Raw genomic sequence first — 24,772 nt, 5'->3', positions numbered from 1 at the left:
CCAGTTCTGTCTTTTTTGTTTTATATCCTAAACAAGAAACCATTCATAAGCCGCAGTTCCTGGGTGACTTCAGCCCAACGATGCTTTAGAAATTAGAGCAGCTGTTCTGGCAACGGGAAAGTTGGATGTCTTGAAACTTAGAGGTTGTGTCATATTTCATAGTGGTAATGTATTCCCAGAGCTATGCAGTGAGTTGAAAATGAATTTACACCCTTTGAGCATCTTCACATTTTGTCATTAAAAACACAAACTTTAATCTGTTGGGATTTTATGTGTACAAAGTAAAGGATATTTTTGCAGAGTTTTGTGTTTCCCAGTTTTATGTAGCAAGAAACTTCTTGTTTTTGGCTTCCTCCCAGAAACAACTTGTAGTAATCATATTAAATCAGAGACCGATCAGTTATAGTTCCTTCTTGACGTTCAGGATCATTATCCTGATGGAATGTGAATCCTGTTTTTTTTACAACTTGTTAAAGGTTTTCTTTTAGGATTGACCTGTTGTAAGGTTTCCTAAGACAACTTTAACAAATTTCCCTCTTTGTAAAAAAAATAACTCAAAGCATAATGCTGCTGCCGCTGTATGTCAGTTTTGGCGGTGATGTCTATGTTTGCGATGGTTGTTATGGTGATGTGGCTTTAGTTTTTTGGCACTTTTACGTGAAATAAATAATGATTTTTGTTATCTTAAGTTTCCTCATTAACTTATGTTCCCAATAGAAAAAACATTTAAAACATAAAAAATTGAATCTGTTTATCTGTATTTGTTTTTCTTGAGGCATAATAAATGTTTTTGTCCTGAAGCTGTTATAATTTTTTGGCAAAATTTAAGTGCTTGTTTTAAGTTAATAATCCTTAATATTGATGAAGAAGTTCTAGCTCCACTGGTAGATTATTTCAGTTACTGTTACAGTTACTCATGAGTATTCAAGAATTATTTGGTTAAAACCAGCTCAGTTTTCTTGCTGAAAAGTTATTAATTGGTTTTCTCTTACTTCAATTGTGCTGAGATATTTGCACTAAACTAAACCAAAAATACTTGGTAAGATTTTATGTTTTTGCAGTGTAGGAAACCCCTTTGCTTCTCACTGCAAAAACATAAGTTACATATTTTGCCAAATATTTTTGTCTAGTTTGTAGTGCAAATATGTTTGTACATTTGAAATAAGGCAAAACTGAGTTATTAGTAATTTTTTTTTACCTATAAGTAGGAGTTTGTATTAGGTAAATAATGCTTGAATGCAGGTGAAAATTAGTAGTTTCACTGGCTGATTATTTCACTTAAAATATGGGAAAAATGTCTTGGTATAAAGGAAATCGCAGCTGTACACTTTCCTAATTTAATTGAATGTTTTTGTGTCTTTATGAGGGGTAAAAGAGTAAAGTGACTTAAATATACATTATTTTCAGAATGATTTACCACCTTGTGTTGGTTTGTTACATAAAGTTAGAGTAAAAATGGTCAAAATATATATTTAAAAAAGGCAAATCAATCTTTCTGAAAGATAAGGGTTTGTAGGTCCTTTTTGGTAATTGTGTGATGGCAAGTGTTTGTTTTTGGAGGACTACCTTCTCTCTGTCGGCGTTCACACATGAGAGCACACACAACCCGAGGCTACGGATGGTTACACACTCATAATGGCCTCTGTTTGTCTACAAACTAAGATCCAAGAGCTCTTCCTCCTCCACTTTTTTCCACATTAATGCCTTTATGTAAAAATTCTGCATATGCAAATTTACTCTGATTTTATTTATTTTGAGTTAAAGTATTGAGGCTCCTTTCATCGTCTGAGGCTGAAGGTTTCCTTGCTGTGATTTCAGCCTCTCTGAACCTGGTGGAGTGTGATGTAATAAGATTTACATACCTGGATTTCAGGGATTTTCTCCCATTCCTTCTCAGATCCTCTCGGGCTCTTTCAGGTTGGATCAAGAGGTTCTGTAGTCTGCCATTTTTAGGTCTTAAGCAAAGCTGTATTTTTTGGGTCGGGTCAAGGCTTTGACTGGCATAAATTACTTATTTTAAAGAGTTTTGTCATCAGGCATATTCCTGTCACTATTAATCTCCCCTCAATCTGCCCCAGTGCTGAATTAAAGCTTAATTGTTTTGTCTATAGTCAACTCATGCCAATTCTTTTATTTCTCATCTCGCTCTCCACTGCTTTTCTTTACTGTTTTGCTGACAAGGACATGAAGGTAAACAACTGTTATTTTGAGCCGATGAGAATCACATTTATCTTAAAGTTCTCCAGTCTGCTGAAAATGTTTCTAAAAATCCTATAATTAGTCAGCATATTAAAGCTTACTTTAATAAATTAAAGTGAGCTTTCATTTATTTAGCTAATAACTGTCTTGTGTTTGGCCTTGGTCTGGCCACTCTGCTTTAAAGCCCGGATTAATGGAGCGGGTCTGTAACGGACGTCCTTGGTGCAGAAAAACAATCGATGCAACTCAACCAGCATTACTCTGATGGTTTTGGTCACTTTGCTTACCAAAGCTTTTGTTATCTGCGTTTTGAGCCGGATTCCTCTTTACTAAACCACTTGAAGAGATTTGTTTTGCTTAAATAGTGCAGCAGAAAATATATATTTGTTGAATTTAATTTAGAAATCTTAGTTACAATTGAAGGAAGAAAAGCTGATTATAGAAAGTTTAAGCAGAGATTCATTTTTCAGTTGAACATTTTTAAACCTACAGCCAAAACTGCAATAAGATCAAATTTTGTTAATGTTTTCGAAAAACTGCAATCTGTGCAAAAACCGAGGTTAACGGATGTTTCCCATTCGATCTGACTGAGCTTCACTTCTAATTATTCTGAAAAATTGCCATCAGCCTCTATAATAATTCTGAATTAATGAGTTGCAGCATTGAATTTATTTTTGGGATCAATGAAGTATTCTTGAATTTAATTTGAATTGAATCAGCAAAGATGCAATTCTGAATATTCCAAAATATTTGCAGTTGCATATAAAAAAAATGTCAAACCCTGCATATGAAATATATTGCATTTTCTAGTAGTGATAAATATGGAAAAGCTCATGGAAAACTACAGAGAAGTAATTAAAGCGTCTGAAGTAAACTCTGGTAGGGAGAAAAACCTATAATTGTGTGTAGACTTAGTAGTAAAATGTGTTAAAATATGCAAACCATACTTTTTTTATAATTAGTACTAATCTCTCTTTCCACTCTGTCGCATGTCGACTGACACGTTTTTCTGCGCCACCATATTCCTGTTTTTTTCTGGTTTATATGAGACAGGCCTGTATGTGTTAATGAGGTCTATTTGCATAGAGATGAAATAAAATTATTTCCAGATTAGATTTTAGACGGTGTAAGAAACTCCTGTAAGTTTACCCAGAAGTTAGAGGTGGGCATTAGTTTTAAACGCCACAAAAAATAAAGAGAAAACTCACAATAGCCAAGTTTTCTGTCATAATTGCACACCTGAGCACAAGTAATGAAGCCCTTTTTCTCTCCATCTGGTGTGAATAAAATTTCTGACACCTTAGCTCAATAATTTTCGACTCCTTGGATGTGATTGAATCGGACCTGCTCCGCTGGCTTTCCAATTAAACACATCATCTGTGTGCTGGTTCTGATCAAGTGGAAAATGAATGGTTCTGTTCGACACATGGATTTATTTAAATTGAATCTGAGTCCATTATTTACCCCCCCCCCCAGGGGCAATTGTTTTAGTTTATCAGCAGTTTTTTGGGCTCAGTGACGAAACTGGATTTACCATTAGTGGGACGGTTCGCATTTTATGATCGAGATGGAGAGAGAGGAAGGAGAGATGCGAGAAGAGATGGATGAAGGAAGAGAGGTGGATAGAGAAAGGAAAGGCAAGAAAGAAGCGATGCAGAAAGTGATGTAGAAAAGTAGAGAAAGAGGAGAGAGATGGATGGATGTCAAGAAAAGAGTGATGGACAGAGAGAGAGAAGAGAGATGGCTGGAGAGAAGAGAAATAGATGGATGTTAAGAAAACAGAGATGGGTGGATGGATGGAGGAAGATAAGAGAGATGGATGGGTGGATGAGGAAGAGAAGAGATTGATGGAGAAAAGAGATGGAGAAAGATGTACTGAGAGAGAGAAGACAGCTGGATGGAGAGAAAGGAGGTATGGATGGGAGAGAAGATAGAAATGCATGGATGAAGGGAAGAGTGATGTAGAAATACAGATAAGAGATGGAGAGAGAGATTTAGAAAAAGGAGAGATGGATGAGAGAAGGATCACCAGACAGATGTATTCCAGTGTTGTTCTCGCTGTTTTTCAATAAAAGCCTTTCCAAAGCGTCTCCGCCATTGTTGTGGTTTCCATTAAACATTCCCTCAGTCGTAGTGATGGTTTGTTTCTGACCTCTTCAAGGACTTTCTCACTTCTACTCTTCTTTTTACTCCACCTCTCTCCGCTCTGCATAGCTCACCTCCCGCCTCTCTTCCTAGAATACTGTACATATTTCACATTTGTCCCCACTTCTCCTCCTGTGACCCATTTAAATGGTTCCTGTTCCCCGTTTTATCTCCTTCCTCCTTCCCACAGTATGCTCTCCGTGTCTTTGTGCTGCGGCACGTCTACAATACGCAGGTCATCAGGAAGCGCCCCCTCCCAGGCCCCGGTATCACCATGCAATATGAATGAGCCAAACAACATGGAAAAGCTTCCCACATTTGAGGGATGCATGAATAAATGATCAGTGGAGGTCAGGGATGAGGCGATGCAGCCGAAGGGCATGATGGGAATGTTGTCCCTCTGCATGCTTTCAGACGCTGGTGGCGCCCACGGCTGGCTGATTGTCTTAAGGAGATGAAGATGGATAAGCTCATTCTGATTCGCCTTAATATGTTTGCCAAAAACTTAGACACTCAGACTCTGGTCTGAATGTTTTAAATGGTGCTTTCCACATCGAGATAATAAAGATGCAAATATTTTAGTGTCAATTGATTCGATTCTGATTTTTAGGGTCACTATTTTTAATTCAGAAACCAATTTATAATGCAGTCTCGAGATTCTGTTTAATTTATGTGAACAAGAAAAAGACAGTGTAAACAAAAACATTTATTTAAAACAATTCTATAATACTCCACACTATAAGATTTTGTCAGTGTATATTTGAAGAAAAATTGTTTTGCACATAAAATTATGTAACTTACATTACCAGTATTAAGTTAGCGTAGCTGCCTGGCTTTTTCTTAAAGGGGCAGTACTATGCATCTTCCTGGTATTTCGTAGCATAATCAAATAACTTCAATTGTTAAAAAATACTTTATATATTAAATTTGACTTCGTAGTTTAACGTCTTGAAATTGGGCATCTGTCTCTTTAAAACCCTGGTTCTTTTTGAAACTGCGCCTCCAGTAAGTCTTCACCACGTCACTCCTCTATTAACCCTTTAACAACATTTTTACCACAGTTTCGCAGTTCCACCAGGTATTTGCTAATTGCTTCTGGCTAGTCTGAAGGAGCTGAGTAGGTATTATATGAAGGAGGTGATGTTGTCAATCTCTTTCTCCATCACACAGTCATCCAGCGGTTTTTTAGTCCACCGGACCGTCATCCATCTGTCTCACCTGTCTGCCATTCCATCTGTCTCCATGGACATTTATTTTTCTGTGTTGTTCCATTTGTGTGCCTTGTCATCCATCTGTTCATCCCTTCATCCCTGCCCCTTTCCTCATCTTTCCATCTGCTCATCCATTCATCCATCAGTCCATTGGTCCAACCTTGTATTTTTCCTTTCTTTCATCTGCTGGTTTATTCATTTTGTCACCCTTATGTCCAACCATCCATTCATCTAGTCATCTATCTGTTCATCCCTCCATCCAGTTGTCTGTATCATATCTGTCTGATTTTCCATTCATCTGTTGATTTATCCATTTATCAAACTGCCTTTTCTTATCTGTCCATCTGCTCAACCATTCGTCCATTTTTCCCCTCCATCTGGCGCTCCGTAATCCATCAGTCTGTCCATCTGTATACCTGTCCATTCATCCATCCATCCTGCCGTTTGTCAGCTCATTCAGCTGTCTGTCCAGCCATGTCTTTCTATCCATCAGTAGATACAATCCATTTGTCCAACCGTCTCCTTCTAGCTTAATCTATTTTCACAGAACGTTTCCTTTAGAAATATCTACAGGAAATTTATTATGAGCTCTAATAGTTCAACTTTTAAACATGAGACTTCAAGCGGTGGACATTTGACTCTGGGACCTGAAGTATTTTGACAAGAAGCCTGTGCAGGATCCCTGTGGAGTGAAGCTGGAGTGGACTGAAGCGCATGTGGTGATGGTGCTGTTTAAACCGCTGTCTGTCAATTCAGCTCTGTCAAAAGTGCTGTAGCGTGACAGCGGGGGATCGCAGGAGTCTCACACTGTGCTGGAAAGGCTATTTCCTCCGTAAAGCTCTAAAATCAGCTCTCCTGTGCGCCGTGATAAGAGTATCAGGTAATTTCAATCCAAGAAAAGCATGAAAATATGCCGGCAGGACAGATGGGGAGGCTGGTTATTGGCCTGTCAGGGTTCTAGAGAAGCAGGAAAAGAGATGAAAGGGAGGCGCTCAACATGGGGGGGAGCAGGTTGTTCAGTCTTTTTGAACAGAGTGAAAACCAATAGGTGGTCTGAGTATAGGGAACATGCATGCTTTAGACTTCTTTCACTTGGTTTTCCAGCAAACTTTTGTGAACTTTCTGCATTGATCTTCTTCTAATTAAGCTGCTTTAGCAGGATAATGAATTTGGTAATGAGACTTTTACTGTTTTGTGCCCTTTTGTGAAAAGAATCAAACATTATGAAGCTAAATGTACAGAATGAGCTTGGAAGCAAGTTAGTTTGCTGGTTGCATACAAAGTGATGCAACAAACCCACATTAAAAAATGGATTTGTTTTTTTAATAGATAGGCTCTGCATTCATTAAATGCATCAAAACTTAAACGATTTGATGCATAAATCTTAGATGCACTTTTTGCTCAGAGTGTGATGTAATTCAGCTAATGTTGGTAATAAAGGTTTAATTTTCTGTTTGATGCAAAACCTGCAGAATATGATCTTTTATGGCCACTGTTTGTCATATTTATTAACTAAATAAAGAAGGTTTAAACAAATGGATTGAAGTGCTTTGTTGTCAGATTGGATTTTGCAGAAAATCCCAAATCTGTGTCGGCCAGTAAATGTCTTTAATTTACAATAGTAAGGAGTATCTAAATATGTCTTTAGCACATGTTAGATCAGTTTACAAGTAAAAATGCTGGTACAATATTTATATTTTTGCTCTGAGTAAAGGTTCAATTTAAGCTTATTTAGCATTTTAGAAACCTTTTTGCTTTCTGAACATCTGGTCAGATAGGATTGTTTCATTTTCTTAAAATCTCACTTTGACAAAACAACTTGGCTTCTTTGAGAAGCTGACAATGGTGAAATACCTAAGAGACAAAGTTTTCTCTTGGGTAAACAACCAATTTTTTTTCCTCTGAGCTCAGGTACTTGGAGCTGCTTTGATTTTAATTAATTTGACACTAACAGGCTTCTGCCGAAACTGACAGTAGTGAAGACAATTTCTATTAAATGTATAAAGACTGAAAATCATCTATAATATACAAGACAGTTTTCATAAGGCATATTACATGGATCCATTACACAGATTGTCATCTCAGATTGTTTTATTTATTGAAATTTGCAATTTCAATAAATAAAAAGGAAATTTGCAGAACTTAAAAAAAGAACAGGAAGTTGAACACTAGCACTTTCTGTAGTTTCCAGGAAAGGTGAATTTGAATCAGCCAATCAGATCTCTAGACGCTGCCGTAATCCCGCCCACTTAGTGTGATTGCTCAATTTGACATTTTAAATTAACTCAAGATAAACTTTAGCATGGGAAATCATAAAATAATTATATGTAGTTTTTAAAATAAAATAATACATTAAATTGAGGTACATAATAAATTCAGTATATCCACTTTTAAAAAATTTGACTCATCTAAATTATTACGTTATTTATTATAATTTGGCTCTCTTTACTCTCCATATTATTGATTCTATGTTGTGTTTGTTATGCAGTTTAAGATACTAAATCCCTCTTGAAAAGCTGCTTTAGATAAATTGCATGTTTTCCATTCATAGGTTCCAGGAAGCTATTCAGTCGAGCGGATGAAGTAGAAACAGTAAAGTAATCCTGAGTCTTTGCTGTGATGCAGACCAGAAAACCAAAAGCCAAGATTTGAATCTTTAATTCATGTGAAAAATGCTCGGATAGAGTTTAATACTTATTTATTTGATATTTTATATAATTCATGTGTAACATGGTTTTATATTAACAATATTATAAATGTGAAGTTTGTCCAATTTATTTGTTTTTAGTCAAGTTCTTTCTCCAGACATTTAGTGGTGTATTATGTTCTGTTTCGCTGCTCCTGGCAGTTGGTGGTTGCCGTAGTAACCAGTAACTGACAGCTCCCCCACCCTTTTTTTTCTGTTGCCGTCGGCGACTGTGGGACAGAATCTTCTGGACTTACAGTTGACCACGAACTTGAGTTCCTCTTTTGTTAGGATAAATAGTGTGTCTGTCGTGAAGTCAACTTACTGGACCTGAGACGAACACAGAAAGGTCACACACGAAAAGCGGCCATAGCGGCAGAAGCAAAGAGTTTGGAGAGTAAGGTAGTAATGAGTGGTGATGGATGCTTTATGATGAGAGCACTGGCAGCAGCTCTGTCAAATGGTATCAGAACAAGGTGAACAGCATCAGGGAGGCAAGGTGAGACGGATACTATTTAAGCACCCATAAGCGTTTTTTTTCCCTCTTACATCTTGTCACGTTTAATGTATAGTCCTCATTTTGGCAAATGAGCTCTCTAAAAACGAGTCAAACTTTTTAGGTTATGGAGCTGAACACGAGTGAAAAGCCTCCTCTTCCATTGAGTGATAAGAGGATAATGAACGGCCATTTACTGAAGTTGAAATCATCGCTACTGTGATAAGATGAGCACATATTGGCATGTTGGTATAAAGGAAAATGGTTAACGCTGGTTTTATCTTATCTAAAAAGAGAAATGGTTTACGTTAATCAACATAAGTCAGTATGTATTGTAAATGTGTCAGATTTAGATGTACATTAAGGGTCTACAATCTGCAGCTTCTGAGCCGCATGTAGCTCATTGTAAACCTTTATACATTTTGCCAAAAAAGCTAAAGAATAGAACTGTAAAAAAAAAAAAAAAATTATGTAAAGGTAATAAAAATGGTACCTTTAGTGATTTTACGATCATATGGTATTTTATATGTGACAGAATTATGTTGTAACTGTACGTCTGTGAAGCCGGGGTAATTAAAATATCCATCTAAAATTAATCAAACTTAATCTAATTCCATTTTCTTAACATAGATTTTAAAAAGTAAGTTATGATCAGTATTAAAACTGTGAAACCTGTTGGGAAAAGACAATTCAGTGTTTGTGTTGCTGGTATCATCCTCACAAAAACCAAAAATTAATTATTTAAGCTGTGCTTAAACTGTACTTTTTTCATTTTGACTTTGCAGATGTTTGTCATGTGATTGTATTTTATAAATTTATGCTGAACTGATGAAGGATTCAATTCCTGTGATTGGATTAGGACATCGCTAGTTGATAGCTTTTGTTTGGTACCAACTCTTACTGCAGGAGAAACCATTTGAAAGTGGTGTTTTAATCAAATTAGAGTGATCCTTTACTTCAGTAAGAAATCCCGTCACACCAGATGTCATTCCCTTACCACAGACCATATGTTTATCTGTCCTTTCTCTAAAGTTTCCTTCCCTATTTACGTCTCATTTTGAGCCTCAACCTTCTCACATCCTGTCATGTTTTCCTTCTTATACTCCCCTCTCTTTCTCTTTTTCTACCAGCCTTTTTTTCATGATATAAAAGAACACTAATGAGGCCAAATCTTCTTCCGTCTCCTCCCAGTGTTCCTATTATCTTTACGCCTACTGTTACTTAGCTCCTCATTTGATTTCTTTTCTTCTTCACCCCCTCCACTTCCTTCATTACTTCCCACTGTCCTGAATCTCCGAATGAAAGGAAATCCTTGCTGCATCCTGAGCCCCAGGCCAGCTTCAAACCTCATTTTGTTGTCCTCATGTCCCTCCTTTCGTTCTCCCATCTGTCCAGATTTGACAATCTGAGGAGGGTTTGAGTCGCCCCGTTATTTACAGCATGAATCATTGGTCTTTCTCTCCACAATGTCATCCAGAGTTACTTGCATCTGTCTCTTTCTTTCAACCTCCTATCTGTCATCTTTCTCCTGTTTGTTTCTTTTATTGGAACACATTTGCATGTGCCTTTTCAATGCATTAATGTTTCACAATGCCGTTGCTGCCGCTGCTGTGAGCGCGGGTGTTCAGAGAGGGTTTGCCTCATCTCTCAAATAATTGAGTTTGAAAATAGGTTGAGTCCTAATTAAAGGAAGTGTGTTAGTTTTTCATATCATCGTAAAAACCTGTTCAGCTACACACCGTAAACATCCTCCACCCCACACTGGTTCTGCCCTATTAGCAGTTTCATTCCCATTATCTTTCATTTTCCACATCGTCATTAAGAAAGCCGTCAGTCAGCAGTGTAATCGGTACCGAAAGAGACGCGGCTGCCTTCTATTTCTTTGGGTATGTTGAAAACTTTCATTCAATCTTCTGTTTTGACTCGGTATCTTTGATTTTTAATGTCAGAGTGTTTTGAAAGTCTACTCTTGAAAAAAATCTGACATTTTAAAGTCTACCTACTGTTATATAAAGGAGGAATAAAACAATCTAAGGCACTTTAAAGGGCCTTTTTAATCCATCTCCAAAAAGATTTCGCCTACGTCTGAAGCAGACAGGACTGCAAAACCCCTTCAAGTAATGGATGAGATGGGAATTATTAAACTATAATTCAAACGCTGTAGGAAGCTGCCAATCACCAACCATTGTCTAGTGGGTTTTAAAACCTTCTCATTCTTTATTTATATAAAAAAATGAAAAATCGTCTGCGTCTATTTACTTTGAGGTCTTAAAAAAAACAAATATCAATTTGTTTGTATTCACAATGTTGGTTATTAAAGCTGATTCTGATCACACTTTAATCTTCCACTGGAAGTAAATCAAGGACTGGTTCTTGAATAAAACGTTGCTTCAGTTTTGATTAATTTTAAACTCTGCAGGTTTGTCAAACTTGATGTCAAAATTAAAAACTTGAGGGTGAGCCTTTAGTTATTGAAGGATATCTGTAATTGATTAAATCATTGAGGTTTTCCCTTAAATATATAACTAATCCTGTTTATTTGAAAAGAGGCAAAGGTTTGAACTTTAAATGAATGAGAAATCAAATGTCAAACATCTGAGGAATTCATTCAGTTTGTATTTTAAAAACCCCAATGATTAAAATAATGTTTTTTGTGAAAATTAAACCAAATGATTCCAGGAATTTGACTAGCAAGACAACATGCATAAAGAAAATATTAATAAAAGCGCAGCTTACCAAACCTCTGATCTACTCTCATAGTTCAAGCTGGGTTTCAGGCTTCTCTTCTTTTATTGATGTGACACTGCTGCAGCAGAGCATTCTGGGATTTGTATTACAAATGTGATCCTCTTTGAACTGGCAGACCAGGTATACTAAACTCAAACTCTGTGGGCCTGAATTTTACATCTGTGAAAGAAAACATAATAAAAATTGAACCTTTTTATTACAAACATTTAATGTCCTGCAAATGAGCTGGTTTGTATTGATTTTCAAATATATTGAGTAGCTATAGTAGGTAGAAAAAAGGATTATATAATCATTATATAAATGATTATAGTTGGGGACAAACTGAGGTGCAAACTGTAGGGAATGTGAAAATGACATAATTTGTAAAACTGAAAGCAAAATTATTAATATAATCATAAAAATCTAATTAAATGTATTAAAATCTAAAATATTTACAATAAAGTCCAACACAAACAAAGACACCCAGTGAGGAGGGCTGCCAAAATGGAATAACCATTTGCATTTTTGTTGAATATTTTAATAATATAAGTCCATGTCATCTTCACTCCCACTTTGCCATCTGTCGTCATGATGCTCCCAAAGCACTTTGACCTCTAGCATCTTGACCCCGGTCTCCTGTGTCAGTGGCAATGACTGCACTGAGACGGTCCAGCAGACTAACTTTATTATTGGCACACAAACTGTGGATTTAAGACTTGTGGGTTTATGCAAACATTTATTGAAAACTACTTTTTAGAATATTTAGATTCTAGATGATGATGTTGGGAAGACTATATAGTTTGGGTGGATTAGCGTTAATTGTGAGTGAAAGTACTTAATTTTTAGATTTAAAAACAAATTTGCCACAGGAACATTTATCCATTCTTCAAGTTTATTGGTAAATGAAAACTTACAATAGTCAACCAGCTTTTTGGATGTTTTTTCTCGTATTTTAATAACAGATTCTCAATCAAATTCAAGGACTGGTTAGTCTGCTCTAAAACCATAACATTACTTCTATTTAGACGATAAAATTAAGATTACTTTAAACTTTAATCTTCCTGGACAGGAAGTGCTAATTCCTTTGTTCGACAAGTAAGAATGTGGTGAATAAATGTAATATCCCAGAGACGTGGCAGAACCGCATTAACCTCTTATGCCGATAAACTCCAGGACCCCTGAGCAGGTATTAAACCCCACATACACACCTGCTGGAGGGTAAGCCACCTGCACTGCAGCTCTTAGACACACACAAGGCATAATTTCTAAAACGATCTTTGACTTTGAGAAGGTCACGCATGCTGTTCCTCCAGCGTGAGCTGATTTACTCATGCAGAGTGTGTTTGTGCACAGAGTGGTTGTATATTCTCCTGCTGTGTAAATGAAAAGATGTGGATGTCGCATTTGTCCTCAATGTGAAATGAAAACATTAAGGTGGTCTCACACACACATACAAACAGTCTTAAGGTTAAGGTACATTGGAATTCAGTGCAATACAATGTAGCCTGTAGTTCATCACCAAAGTAATTATGTGAAGTGACATTTCCCTCATTGCTCTTTCAGCTTCATCCTCCGCTCCATTATCTGCTTGTGTGCTTGCTGTTAAGATACATGCTAGGACACGTCTGAATGCTTGTTTAAACCTAAAAAAAATTGCATTTAGTTGTGAAATTGGGCATCACGATGGTCTCGATAAAGATTTATTCTTTCCCAAAGGGATTTTAGATGTCTCATTTGTCAATACAGATTCTTAGGCTTCATTTCCACTGAGCGGCACTTGGAACTTTTCTGCAAGGAATTGAATCTTGATGGCGATCAAACCAACAGAACTGTGTCATTGGAAGCTAGTTTTGAAACAGACAGTAGCTGAGTTTCCATTTACCCATAGAATCGCACAAATGGAAATTATGAAATACATTTTCCTAATGGAAACACTGGAATTTTGAAAAAAAATTGTTTTTTGCACTAAATGAAGTCATGTGATGCTGGATGTTCCTACTGGAGAAAACGATAAATATGACAGGAAGTTGTAGGAGGATGATGGTTTGAATCCATGGATCTTCTGTAAAATTGCTGACAATTTTCCCGAAACGCTGCATATGTAGCTGCTCCCAATTCCTGCGTTGGGCTTGTCGCTCCAACGCAGGAATAAAACGCTGACATCTCCTCTGATGGCTGATAGATGATCGCTAGCACCATGGCTGAAATATTAACGCATTTTATGTAACTGTTTTTCCATCGCTGCCATGAATTTCAATGACTTATTACAGGAACAAGCTTATTCACTGGTGATTTTAATTTAATTACTTTCTTAATGGAAAAACTACAATTGCAAAATTGTGCTGCCTTTTTTTTTTTTTTTTTTTTTGACATTAGCAGAATATTGTATAATATAAGATTTGGGAACATTAGTCATGGAAACGCAAGTAGCGCCAGCTAAAGTCGACCAGAAGGCTTACTACTTCACTACTGCAGATAGAAGAGTTTGTCTGACTTTTTCAAGTTCCTCTCTTTCATTAGTGTCGTAGCGTTAGCTTGTAGTGTTAGCATCGCTAGCCTTCAATATTTAACTTTTTCCCTATTAGTCGGGAAGTACCTCCAGACATCATTGAAGAGTTTGTTTGCCAACTAAAGAGGTTTGTTTTCTTCTTATGGGTTTTCTTGCCATGTTAGCATAATTTAAATCTTCCAGGAGTGTCTTATTGGGGGACAGATAAGACACTCCTGGACACTCATTCTAATCGGCAATGAGTGTCTTTGAATAATTTACTTTGTAGATATTATTTTGGTACCAATGCCTTGTTGTCTCTGCCTGCCTTCGCTCACTGATGTGTCAAAGTCGTGTTGTAGAAGTGTTGGGTACCTGCTGGTGAGGTAGAAGGTTGCCGCTGTTGACTAGCTCTCTGACATTCTTACTTAATGTTGCGAAGGCAGCTCTCCCAGCTAATCCCTCCTTACTCCTCCAGTTTATCATTCCACCTTTGTTTTTTTTCACACCTCATCTATCGTTTCTAGTTTCATTTTCCCATACAAGCTTTCTTTCACCTTGTCATTTCTCATTTTGTTTCTTGTGAACCCTTTCCCTTCTTCACATCTGATAGTTCAAGCTTCACATTTCATCCATCATTATCCCTGGTCTTGTGTTTTTCCTTTCTTTTTTGGCACCATTTCTTTCCTCACTGATTTCACCTCCTGTTAATTTTCTTTTGCTCCTCATATCTTGCTACTGATTTATTTTTGCAGGGCATTTTTTCTTTCTCACATTCTTTTTCATCAAATTCCTAACACCGTTGCTCTGTCATTTTATCTTATTCTTTCTCCTAGGCTCATTTATTTGTACATCTTCTATAGACTCACTCCTACATCCTTGCCATCTCTCATTTTCTCTCCTTTCATGGCCTTCATAGATCCCCCTCCTTGTTTACACCTTCCTCGGCCTTCATTCCTTCATCCTCCCTTATTTTCTAAATCAGATTTTTCCTTCTTTCTCTTCTTGATGTGTACCTTGACTCTTGTTTGTATAATGTACCTTCATATTTTCATCTGAAGCTGCCCTATTTGTTATCCTTTCATTCTGGTTTCTATCTTCAGATCTAACCTCAGTCATGTTTTATGTATTTTAATTTATTTTTTCATGGGTATCTCAGAGCAAATTCAGTTTCTGTGCAGTATAATATCCAGTTACCTGTTGCTTGCCATCAGTTCTATAAAGTATGTGTAGAAAAAGGTATTGCATTCAAATGTGTCCATAAAAACGTAATAAATGTGATCTGACTGCAGAGAAATGCTTCTGGTAACATGGTGTTTAAAACAGCATTGCTGTTCTGGTTTTTATTGGTTATGTATTAAAAGTCTCTTTTTTTGGTGATTTTAAGCTGTGCAGTTATTTAATTTAAGCTGAAAACAATCCATAAGCAAATGTATTAATAAGTTTGAATTGTCTAAATTCAGAAAATGCATTTCCAAATCCACCACTACATAACCAGGATTATTTGATAATAAATGTTTTTTCTTCCATAATTAAGTGGTTGACACTTGAATAATTGACTTTTGAATTGAAGTGCCTTAAAATAAAAGTTTTATTTATTCTCTAGATTTATTTTATTCTTAGTAAAATTTATCAGTATTGGATTTCTTGTTCATCCTGTCAAAAGTCAATTTTTGGGAGTTGGTGAATAAATGTTTATTTCCTCAATACTCAAGACAGCCAAACTTAATCAATCTGAAGGTGTTCAGGAAAGCTTCTGACTACATGTTTGCTGTGTTTTATCAACTGTAGGATGTGATTTACCTAAAATATGTTTAATATGCATGGCAGTCGGTGGAAGCAGTCAGCCGGTTTGGAAGTCTGCTCCTTTTCCTGTTTTTTCTCCATTACAAGCTGAATGACAGGTTCATTAATTTATTTGAGGACACTGGAGCCATCTAATTTGTGGCGGAACAAGAGTTGGATGGAGTTCAAAAACAAACTTTTGTGTGACTCCAAATAGTTGCTGTCTTGTGAAGCTAAAACTCAAAACATTTTCTTCACCTACAGGATGCTTTGCGTTTTAGACATGGAAATTGATGTCTTTAAGTTGAAAGAGTTTGATTAATGAAAGTCTAAAATTACCACATAATGGCTAAATAGGTTAACGAATATTAAGTCCAGGCCACTTATAAATTATACTAGTGAACTAAGCTCTGTGTGTGTTTTTGAAGCTAATTCTTACCAGGCCTTTGTTTATCAAAGCAGAAGCATAATCAAAACATGAATCTGACCTCATTTTCTTGGGAAAGTCACAACTTTTAAATGGCGTAAGTGACAACGCTCTCATGTTTCCTCTGAGAACGCCTGGCTGCAGAGATGAATTGGCACACAAGCGACTGCATGCTAATAGCAAAACAGAGCAGCTAAAGGAGGCTCTGAGGATTATTTTCTCCAGCAGCTATTGTAAAAACTCCCCCGTGTCCTCCAGTAGTCCTACATTAGTCAGACAAGAGCATGAGCATGCCCGTGTTTCTGAAGCGGTGACTCTAGCAGGAGGTGTTGTAATGCAGAGTGTGGCGTCGGTGGTGAGCGCTAGCTTGCCCATCAGCAGGGTGGGCTTCCTTATGACTGCAGAGGAGAAGTGTGAATTAATAACCAGGAATTAATTGAGCTTGTTTGAGGAATCTAATCCTGTTAGACAGAACTGTGGCTCAAATAGGCCACTGCTTCCCCTGAGCACCTAATGTTATTATTCTATTATTAATGGATAGGTTGCTGCTTATAGTATACATGCCAGTTTATTTGCAGCTGAAGAGTGTGAGTGTGAACTGACGATGCTTTTATTTAACTGAAGCTTATCTATAAAGGAAAAGCTTTCAGATTTCTTTTCACCTAATCAACTTAAAACACTATTGGTAAAAGCTTATGAAGAAGCTTGTGTGAATGTTGAGTTTTTTTAAAATAAGTAATCATTTTTTGTGTACAATGGAGAGAAATGGGAGTGTATTGAATTTGCAGTTGCTTTAGAGCAGAAATTGTTGTCTTTTTGTTTCAAATTCAGTGATCAATTTAAACTACTTATATTAAATTGATCAAAGTGTAAAACTTAAACAGGTATTAAATATTCTACATTTTGAGTGAATGTCTATTTAAAGCCATTTATATGAATCCAGTAGAATTGCATTTATTTTCATTGCAGCAATTAGTTTATGAGGCTAAATAGTCAAGTTTTCTCTCAAACTGAATACTTCCAGTCAGTGATTTTGCAGGATTCAGTCTTTCTGAACAAGTACATGGTGACAGTGGGCAGTCGATTTCAGAGTTAAATTTGCACCAAATCTTCATAATGAGGAGGAAATTAAAGTATTCAGTAATTTATTTTTAAATTAAGATGTTTTGAGTATTTTTCCTTCATGAATTAATTAGAAAAGTTGGCGTGATTCGGCAGCAGTTTGCTATTCTGTGTTACTAATTAAAATTTTTTTTAATTTTTCCATTCCTGACTGACAAATCACAGTTCTTACTTTATTTACCCCAAAGAGAAATTACATGTTGTAACTCATTAACTCGTTATCTGTTTCTTCAACTCGTTGGGAAGAATTTTTTCAGCAACTCACACTATGGTTTTTGCCAATTCCTTAGTTCTTGGCCGTCCAGTGGTTCAATGTCTTTGCATGTGTTATGGGAGTAAAAGGTTTTGCTCAACTGTGGCTGCAGTGTTCACCTTGTAACCCTTGTCCTGAGTAAATCGATTGCAGAAATGAACACTGGATCATGTGTAGTGTATTTATTTTTTGGTGGTAGTTGTGCTGAACTTGGCACCTCCAGCTAGAGAAGCATCACAGTGGTTTGCAAACCATTTAATGCATTACAAGCAGTTGCTACCAGCTGCCTGCAGGGAGGAACATGACCTTATTTTTGAAATGGATGGTCCTATGGCCTGTTGGAGTTTGTACGTGACTACACATAGATTGGTAGAGATTTCCCTAGTGAGATTAAATTTGCTGCCAATAAATGGAACATACATCTATATTTCTCAAGTAAGCTGGCTTTTGCTGAATATTTCATTCATTTGTTGTTCTCTTTTGTGTAACAACCAGGTATCAGCTGATTAGTTGGGCTGCCTGCTCTGATGGCAAACTTTAACACACAACTGTGTTTGGTGGTTTAGATTAAAAAAAGATAGCGTGTGTTTTTTCCAAATTTATTTCCAAAAAGCTAAATGTTGCCTTGTATTTTGATTGACATTAGCCACCTGGCTGGCAGTGTGTAGCGACAACGCTTTAGTTTTGTGCTTTCGCTTTGACTGATTTTTAAAATGGATACTTACGATTAAACATAAATGTTTAAATCATAATACAATATCCAGGATCAGTGAGGTGAAATAAGCAGAGATTTAAAAGAAAAGTGTATTTTCTTCATTATTGCAGCAAGAGAGATCAAGATATTCAACTGATAACAGGAAGGCTAAATGTTGCACAATGAAGTTGCTCTGTTTTATCCGTCTGAGTTTTTAAACGTTGTCCGTCATGATATATGCTAGGTTTGGAAATTAACTAACGTCTTTATTTTATATTAAAACTGTAACCATGTTGTGATGGTTCAGTTTGAGACAAATAATCTGTGGAAAAAATCAAGGTCCTCTTCCCTCTTCCAGTTCTAACTGCAGAAATACACAGCTCGATCAGAAACAACAAATCAGAGTCAGGAGGAGGGTCTTAGCGCTGTCAGTCAGGATCGTGTACGCGCATGCTCTGCTACGCTTCTGCTTCTTCCTGAGAAGTAACGAGCCTACCAGGAATGCTCAGGCTAGTTAGCATAGCCACCAATTAAGGTAGATAAATGTTTTTTAATGTTAAATTATATAAGCACCTCATACTGAAGCTGATCAACAGCACTAAGACTGCTAGATTGTGGAAAAGCTTGTTTTTTCTCATTTTAAACCTTCACAGTATAGAGACAGTTTTGAGCACTATGTAAAAAACAAAATTTTGTAAAAGTTACCTCCTGCACCGTTAAGAGTTGACATTTCCTAAAGACTGTTCAGTAAATCCTGCTTTAGAAATGCTTTCTGTGCTAAATGCCATTTGGTTTTTGTCATTTTCTTCCCTTTTATCTTTTGATTTAACATGACGTCTTACTCACTCAGGCGATGTGACAGTGGTGGTTCTACTAGCATATATTATTGATAACAAATTAATCTTTTAAGTTCTGTTTGAGTCTCTTCTCACATTATTACTTTTAAAGAGATCCAAGTTGAATAAAGCTGTTAGTTGGAGGCCAAAGCTTTTTAAAAAAATGGGCAGTCGTCCACAAACGTCTGATGCGTCTTTAGATGCAACGTTGGTTTTATGTTTCATGGGTTTAAAGCAGCTCAGATGCTCGTTAATGAGCCTCAATCTGTTTTTATTACCATAAATACTCACGTGCTGATCAACTTTCTCATTTCATCTGCCTGTCTCCTCTCCCCCTCTTAAAGTCTTGCATGTCCATCCCTCATTTCCATGCTGCTCTCATCTGTCTTCCTCACTGTCTCCCCCTCGTATATCTTGTTCCTTTCCCTCCTGACCCTCATAAATCCTCAAGTCCTCCATCTTTACCCACTCTCCTACCCAGCATCCTCTGCTTTTATCCCTTCTTCTATTTCTTGCTTTGCACCATACGAGTTCATTGCGTGTCCTGTGTTCCCACGTCTCGGCTTGCGTGTCGCCTTGTATTTAAAGCCGTGTTGACCCTCTTCTTCCCCTCCGGTGTAGATTCACTGGAGTGTATCTGTTGCAGTGTGCTTTTGAGCTGTGGCTGTTTACAGGTTCAGCGGAGCATCTGCATCTTTGTTCGGGTTTGCTTTTGTTTCACTGTGCGTGTAAGAGGAGGGGTTTTATCAGCTCCAGCAGACGGCCGTGGCCTCTGATCCGTTGTTCCACTGTAGAGAGGAGCGCTTTGAAGGGGAAAGGAAAGGATTGAACTGACCAAGATGGATGGAGTGGAGGAATAAGAAGAGGGTGAGAGGGGTGAAGGTTTAGGAAAATATGAGAAGATGGAGCAGCTACAGGCTTGAAGTTTTGATATAGCCGGGCTTCTGTGCATGAAATGTTCTGTGACGGGTCGGTGTCTTAGCTGGGAGTGCGTATGGAGGGGGATTACAGTATAGCAGGGGTGTCCAAAGTGTGGCTCAGGAGCCATTTGACCTTGGATTAATATTTTTTTATTCTTTTGCCATCCCAACTGCAGTTGAAGAATGATTCAAATTTGATCCATCCAGCACAGGCGGTTGATGCAGATGGAAAATGTTTCATTTTTCATCAGGGTAAAATTATTACCAACATAATTTTCTTGCAGTTCGAAATGTTAAAGACAACACAAAGTATTTGTTTTTGTAACCAAGGTTTTAAAATGAGAAAAGCCAGGTTTATTCTGACGGTGCGTTCACACCAAACGCATTTCGCACGTCATTTCGCACATTTAAAGTCCATGTGGTGGCGTGTTAAGGGCTCGTTGCGGCGCGTTTGGAGCGTCCAACGTGTCCGTCAAAATGGCAGGCAATGGAAAACAGCTAGAGCAATTTTGAGGTGTCTGACTCGCTCTTGACCTGCCTCCACATTGACTTTGAATGTAAACCAGACGTGCCTGATGCTCAAAGCACGTTTGGTGTGAACGCACCAAGAGACTTTTACTGAAAAGCTGACTTTTGTTCACCCAAATAAGATTTTATCTAATTTATAAAATTCTGGTAAATATAGCAAGTGTTTTGAAAAAGTGACCCACATGCTGTTTTAATACTGATAATAATTTAGTTCATTCAAGCCCAAAAGTTTTTGAAAACTAGATGTCTTCCTTTAAATACAAAGTCCTTCAAAGTCCTTTTTACATTGTGAATCTCCAATGAATAAGGTCCATTTCCAAAAGTAGAATCATCCAATCATTGACCGATGTCTCAGGTTTCCCACCAAGATCTGCCTCTTTCGTTTTGTTAATGTTCTTGTTTGGCCATTTGTAGTTGTGCTTAGTAAACTGTTGAAGTGGTTTCCTACACAAAATAAAATAACTTAATTTGCTTGATTTAAATTTTTTTCTTGTACTTTTGACTTGATGACTTCAGGTGACATTAAGTTCAGACTGAGAGGAAGTGGACGGAGAAGAGGAAGTAAGTGAGGGATAAATGGTAAAAACAGAGAGAGATGAGGTCAAAGCAGGTTTGCTGTACCACGGTGAAACCGTCTGTAAGCGATAAATAAGGAGGAAGCCTGAAAGTGGACATGAAACCGAGGAAAAGCTCACAGACTTCAGATTGAAGGAGGAAGGATTGATGGTCCAGACAATGAGAACACATTGAGGAGACTTTGGACAATAATTTATTCTTTCTAACAAATGGCCTGAGATGGTAAAAAATAACCAAGTGTGTCTCTGCTGTGTATTATAGGAGCGGGTCTCATCAATAGTAAATGAAAGACGCTGCAGAAAAATGAATCTGACGTCTGCATTTTAGATCACATTGGAGACTTTCTCTATTTTATTCAGTAATGGGACGGGGAATATGTCCTCATTTGTCCTTGTTCAAATCAAATCAAATCAAATTTGATTTGTATAGCACATTTCAGCAGCAAGGCATTTCAAAGTGCTTTACATCATAACAAACAGAAACACAATGCAACATAGAATCAACAATCAAAACAGAACACCAAGTCAGGTTCCATCAATAAATTTGCAATTGATTACGTTTCAAATACAACTCTAAACAAGTGGGTTTTTAGTTGAGATTTAAAGGAAGTCAGTGTTTCAGCTGTTTTACAGTTTTCTGGAAGTTTGTTCCAGATTTGTGGTGCATAGATGCTGGATGCTGCTTCTCCTTATTTGGTTCTGGTTCTGGGGATGCAGAGCAGAACCAGAACCAGAAGACCTGAGAGTTCTGGAAGGTTGATACAACAGCAGCAAATCTTTAATGTATTGTGGTGCTAAACCATTCAGTGATTTATAAACTAACAACAGTATTTTAAAGTCTATTCTTTGAGCTATAGGGAGCCAGTGGAGGGACTTTAAAACTGGTGTTATGTGCTCTATCTTCCTGGTTTTAGTGAGAACACGAGCAGCAGCATTCTGGATCAGCTGCAGCTGTTTGATTGATTTGTTGGACAGACCTGTGAAGACGCTGTTGCAATAATCGATGCGATTATACTTGTTGCTTCCTTCCTGTTGTATTTCTGTCTTTGTGTCCATCTCTCCTCATCGCTTGCTTGTCCTTTCTTCACTTCCTTCCATCATTGTCCATTCTGTTTTGTCCTCTTATTCATTTTTGTCCCTTATTTTTCTCACTCATTAATGTTTTTCCATCTTTTTTCCATTTTTCTTTGCTTCCTTGTATAATTCCTTCTGGGATGATTTTTCTCCTTTACTCTGTCCTTCCTCATGTTTCTTTCCTCGCTCTGTCACTTTCTCTCCATGTCATTCATGTCTTTCTTTTCCTCCTTTCTTTCTTTCATCATTTTTTAATTTCTTTCACTCCATATCATTTGTCCATCTTTTTTCTTTCCACATTATTTATGTCCATCCTTACTTGTTTTCTTCCTTCCTTCCTTCTCTCCCTCCCTCCCACCCTTACTTGTTTGCTTTCTTCCTCTCTTCTTTCCTTTCTTCATTCTTTCCCTCATTCCTCCTTTCCTTCTTCTTTGTTTTCTTTCTCTTCATGTCATTCATGTCCATCCACTCTTTCTTCTTTTCTTCTGCCCTTCTTTACTTCCTTCGTTCCATTCTTTGTTCCTTTGTCTCCATATAATTTCCTTTTCTTTTTCCTTCCTACCTCCCTGCCATCATCTCATTCTCATCTGTCTATCCTCCTTTTCTTCTTTCCTTCCTTTCCTTCCTCATGGTTTCAGCTGTAGTGATTACCGCCGTTTGTTCATGTAAAAGCATTTTATAATAAATATATCGATGTTAGCCTCTTTGACTCCATGTTTTAAAGTTAATCTTTCCTTTTCAAATGTATTTGTGAAACAACTCTTGGCAGGTAAAAGGATCCAGAACGTATTCAGCCCTCATCCCTTTTCTTTTAATTGACTTTCTGATGCACCTTCTGAGAGGAGCCGTGTAATTTTGTTGGTGCGTTTGCAGTGAAATCACTCCCACTCATGTGGAAGTTTGGTCTCGTTCCTCCGGGCTCCAGCAAAAGCATTGATCAGGCTTTTTAAATGTCAATGCAGTAATGAACTTCACCTGTTGACACCAGGAGGGAGTCGGCTGAAAATCAATTAGCTCTGCTACAGGTTCAGCTCAAGTTTAAACAGCCTAACACCCATCTGCACGGCTGTGGGAAGTTTCCATTTTTCATTTAAATAACGAGGAAACGCTGAACAAATCTGGGTGGGAGAATTTTATTTCTTAGTCGACTTCCAGTTTCTGTTTTTGCATTTACCTCACAAAGCAAACGGTATTTCAAATCACACCTGTAAGTCAGTGAAAATTATATAAACTGTTTTTTTCCTGGTAACATTTAAAAAGAGACCTATAGATGTTTGGTTAGGCATTGCAAAGTAACTCCTCACTATGCTCTGAAGCAAATTATAAATAAAGGAGGAATCAATCAAACTGAGCTATTTCAGGACATTAAAATAAATTTATAGATTTGTTCAAGTAAAAACATTTAGTGGGGTTTTTAGAAGTTATTTTTGGTAATTATGTATAATAACTAGCTTCACTGGAGACACCCTAACGCTTTAATGGTCTATGCTTTCGTAGCACTTTCAGATTTACATGTAAAGTGTGCTATAAATAAAATGTTATATTACAAGAAACCTTTAAAAACAAATATTTACACAGAAAAGTGAATTTTAGGAAGAAATATGGGCAAACCTTTTATTGAATAATTCCTGCACTGTGATTTATTTTTCATCTGGCAACAAGTTGTATAACCAAGTTGATGCAGCGATTAGCTTCTCATTGATTAAACAACCACTTTGAAGGACACATCCTGTTACTAGAAAGATGTTAATCTGTTTAAGAAGAGTCAAATCATTGGCATCGAACAGGAAAAATGTTTGACTACTAAAACTGGATTTAGGAACTGTTCAGAGGATTAATAAAAGCTGGAAGCCATCATCTTTCAGGAAGAAATATGGTGGAAAAAAACCTTTGACCGTGATAGATGATCAGTTAAAACTTTAACGACGTCAAATTGAACTCAGGGCTGTTTAATAGCAACACTGAACTCAAGGGATTGGAGCTGAACAGCTGTGTGGCCAATAAAAAAACCACTGATGGAGCATAACGACTGGACTCCAGAGCGACGCAGGAGGTCATGTGACCAGATGAGTTCAGGTTCCCCCTCTTCCCGAGCGATGGGCGCATCAGGGTAAGAGGAGAGGGAAACGAACCAGGCGAGGAAACAAATCTTGTGACATTGCAGAAGCTCATCGAAACGACTCCGCATAGTAACAAGCCGTAACCAAAGCAACAAAATGTTGGTGTATAAAAACTTTTTCAATACCTGCTGTTAAGCTGGATATTGCACTATAATTGTGTGCCTCTCTTTTAACATTTGCACTCTGTAGCAATTAGTAAGAGGTGGGCAGAGAACCCAAAACTTGAATTCCAGTGAAAGTAGCACTACTTCAACGTGTTTTTACTGAAGTAAAAGCAAAATGTAGCCGTCCAATAAATTACTCAAGAGTAAAAAAGTATTTGAAAAAAAAAATCCACTCAAGTACTGAGTAACTGATCAAATTATCAATCATTTAATATTTAAAAATACACCATCAGTTGTACCAAAATATAAAATATAGTAGAAATGTTTGGTATTTTTAAGGATAAAATAACATTAAGTAACAAAAAAATAACAATCAGGCAAA

General features: G+C 37.1%; 1 protein-coding gene across 1 annotated transcript in view; it reads left to right on the top strand.

The window, feature by feature from the left end:
* Positions 1-24,772, top strand: part of pcxb (pyruvate carboxylase b) — a 333,693-nt gene that overhangs the window by 86,465 nt on the left and 222,456 nt on the right. The window lies entirely within an intron of this gene.

This window comes from Gambusia affinis, linkage group LG18 (assembly GCF_019740435.1).
Source record: "Gambusia affinis linkage group LG18, SWU_Gaff_1.0, whole genome shotgun sequence".
NCBI classification, from domain to species: Eukaryota; Metazoa; Chordata; class Actinopteri; order Cyprinodontiformes; family Poeciliidae; genus Gambusia; species Gambusia affinis.
Note: the sequence above shows the minus strand (reverse complement) of the source record. Positions and strands in the feature narration are given on the sequence as shown.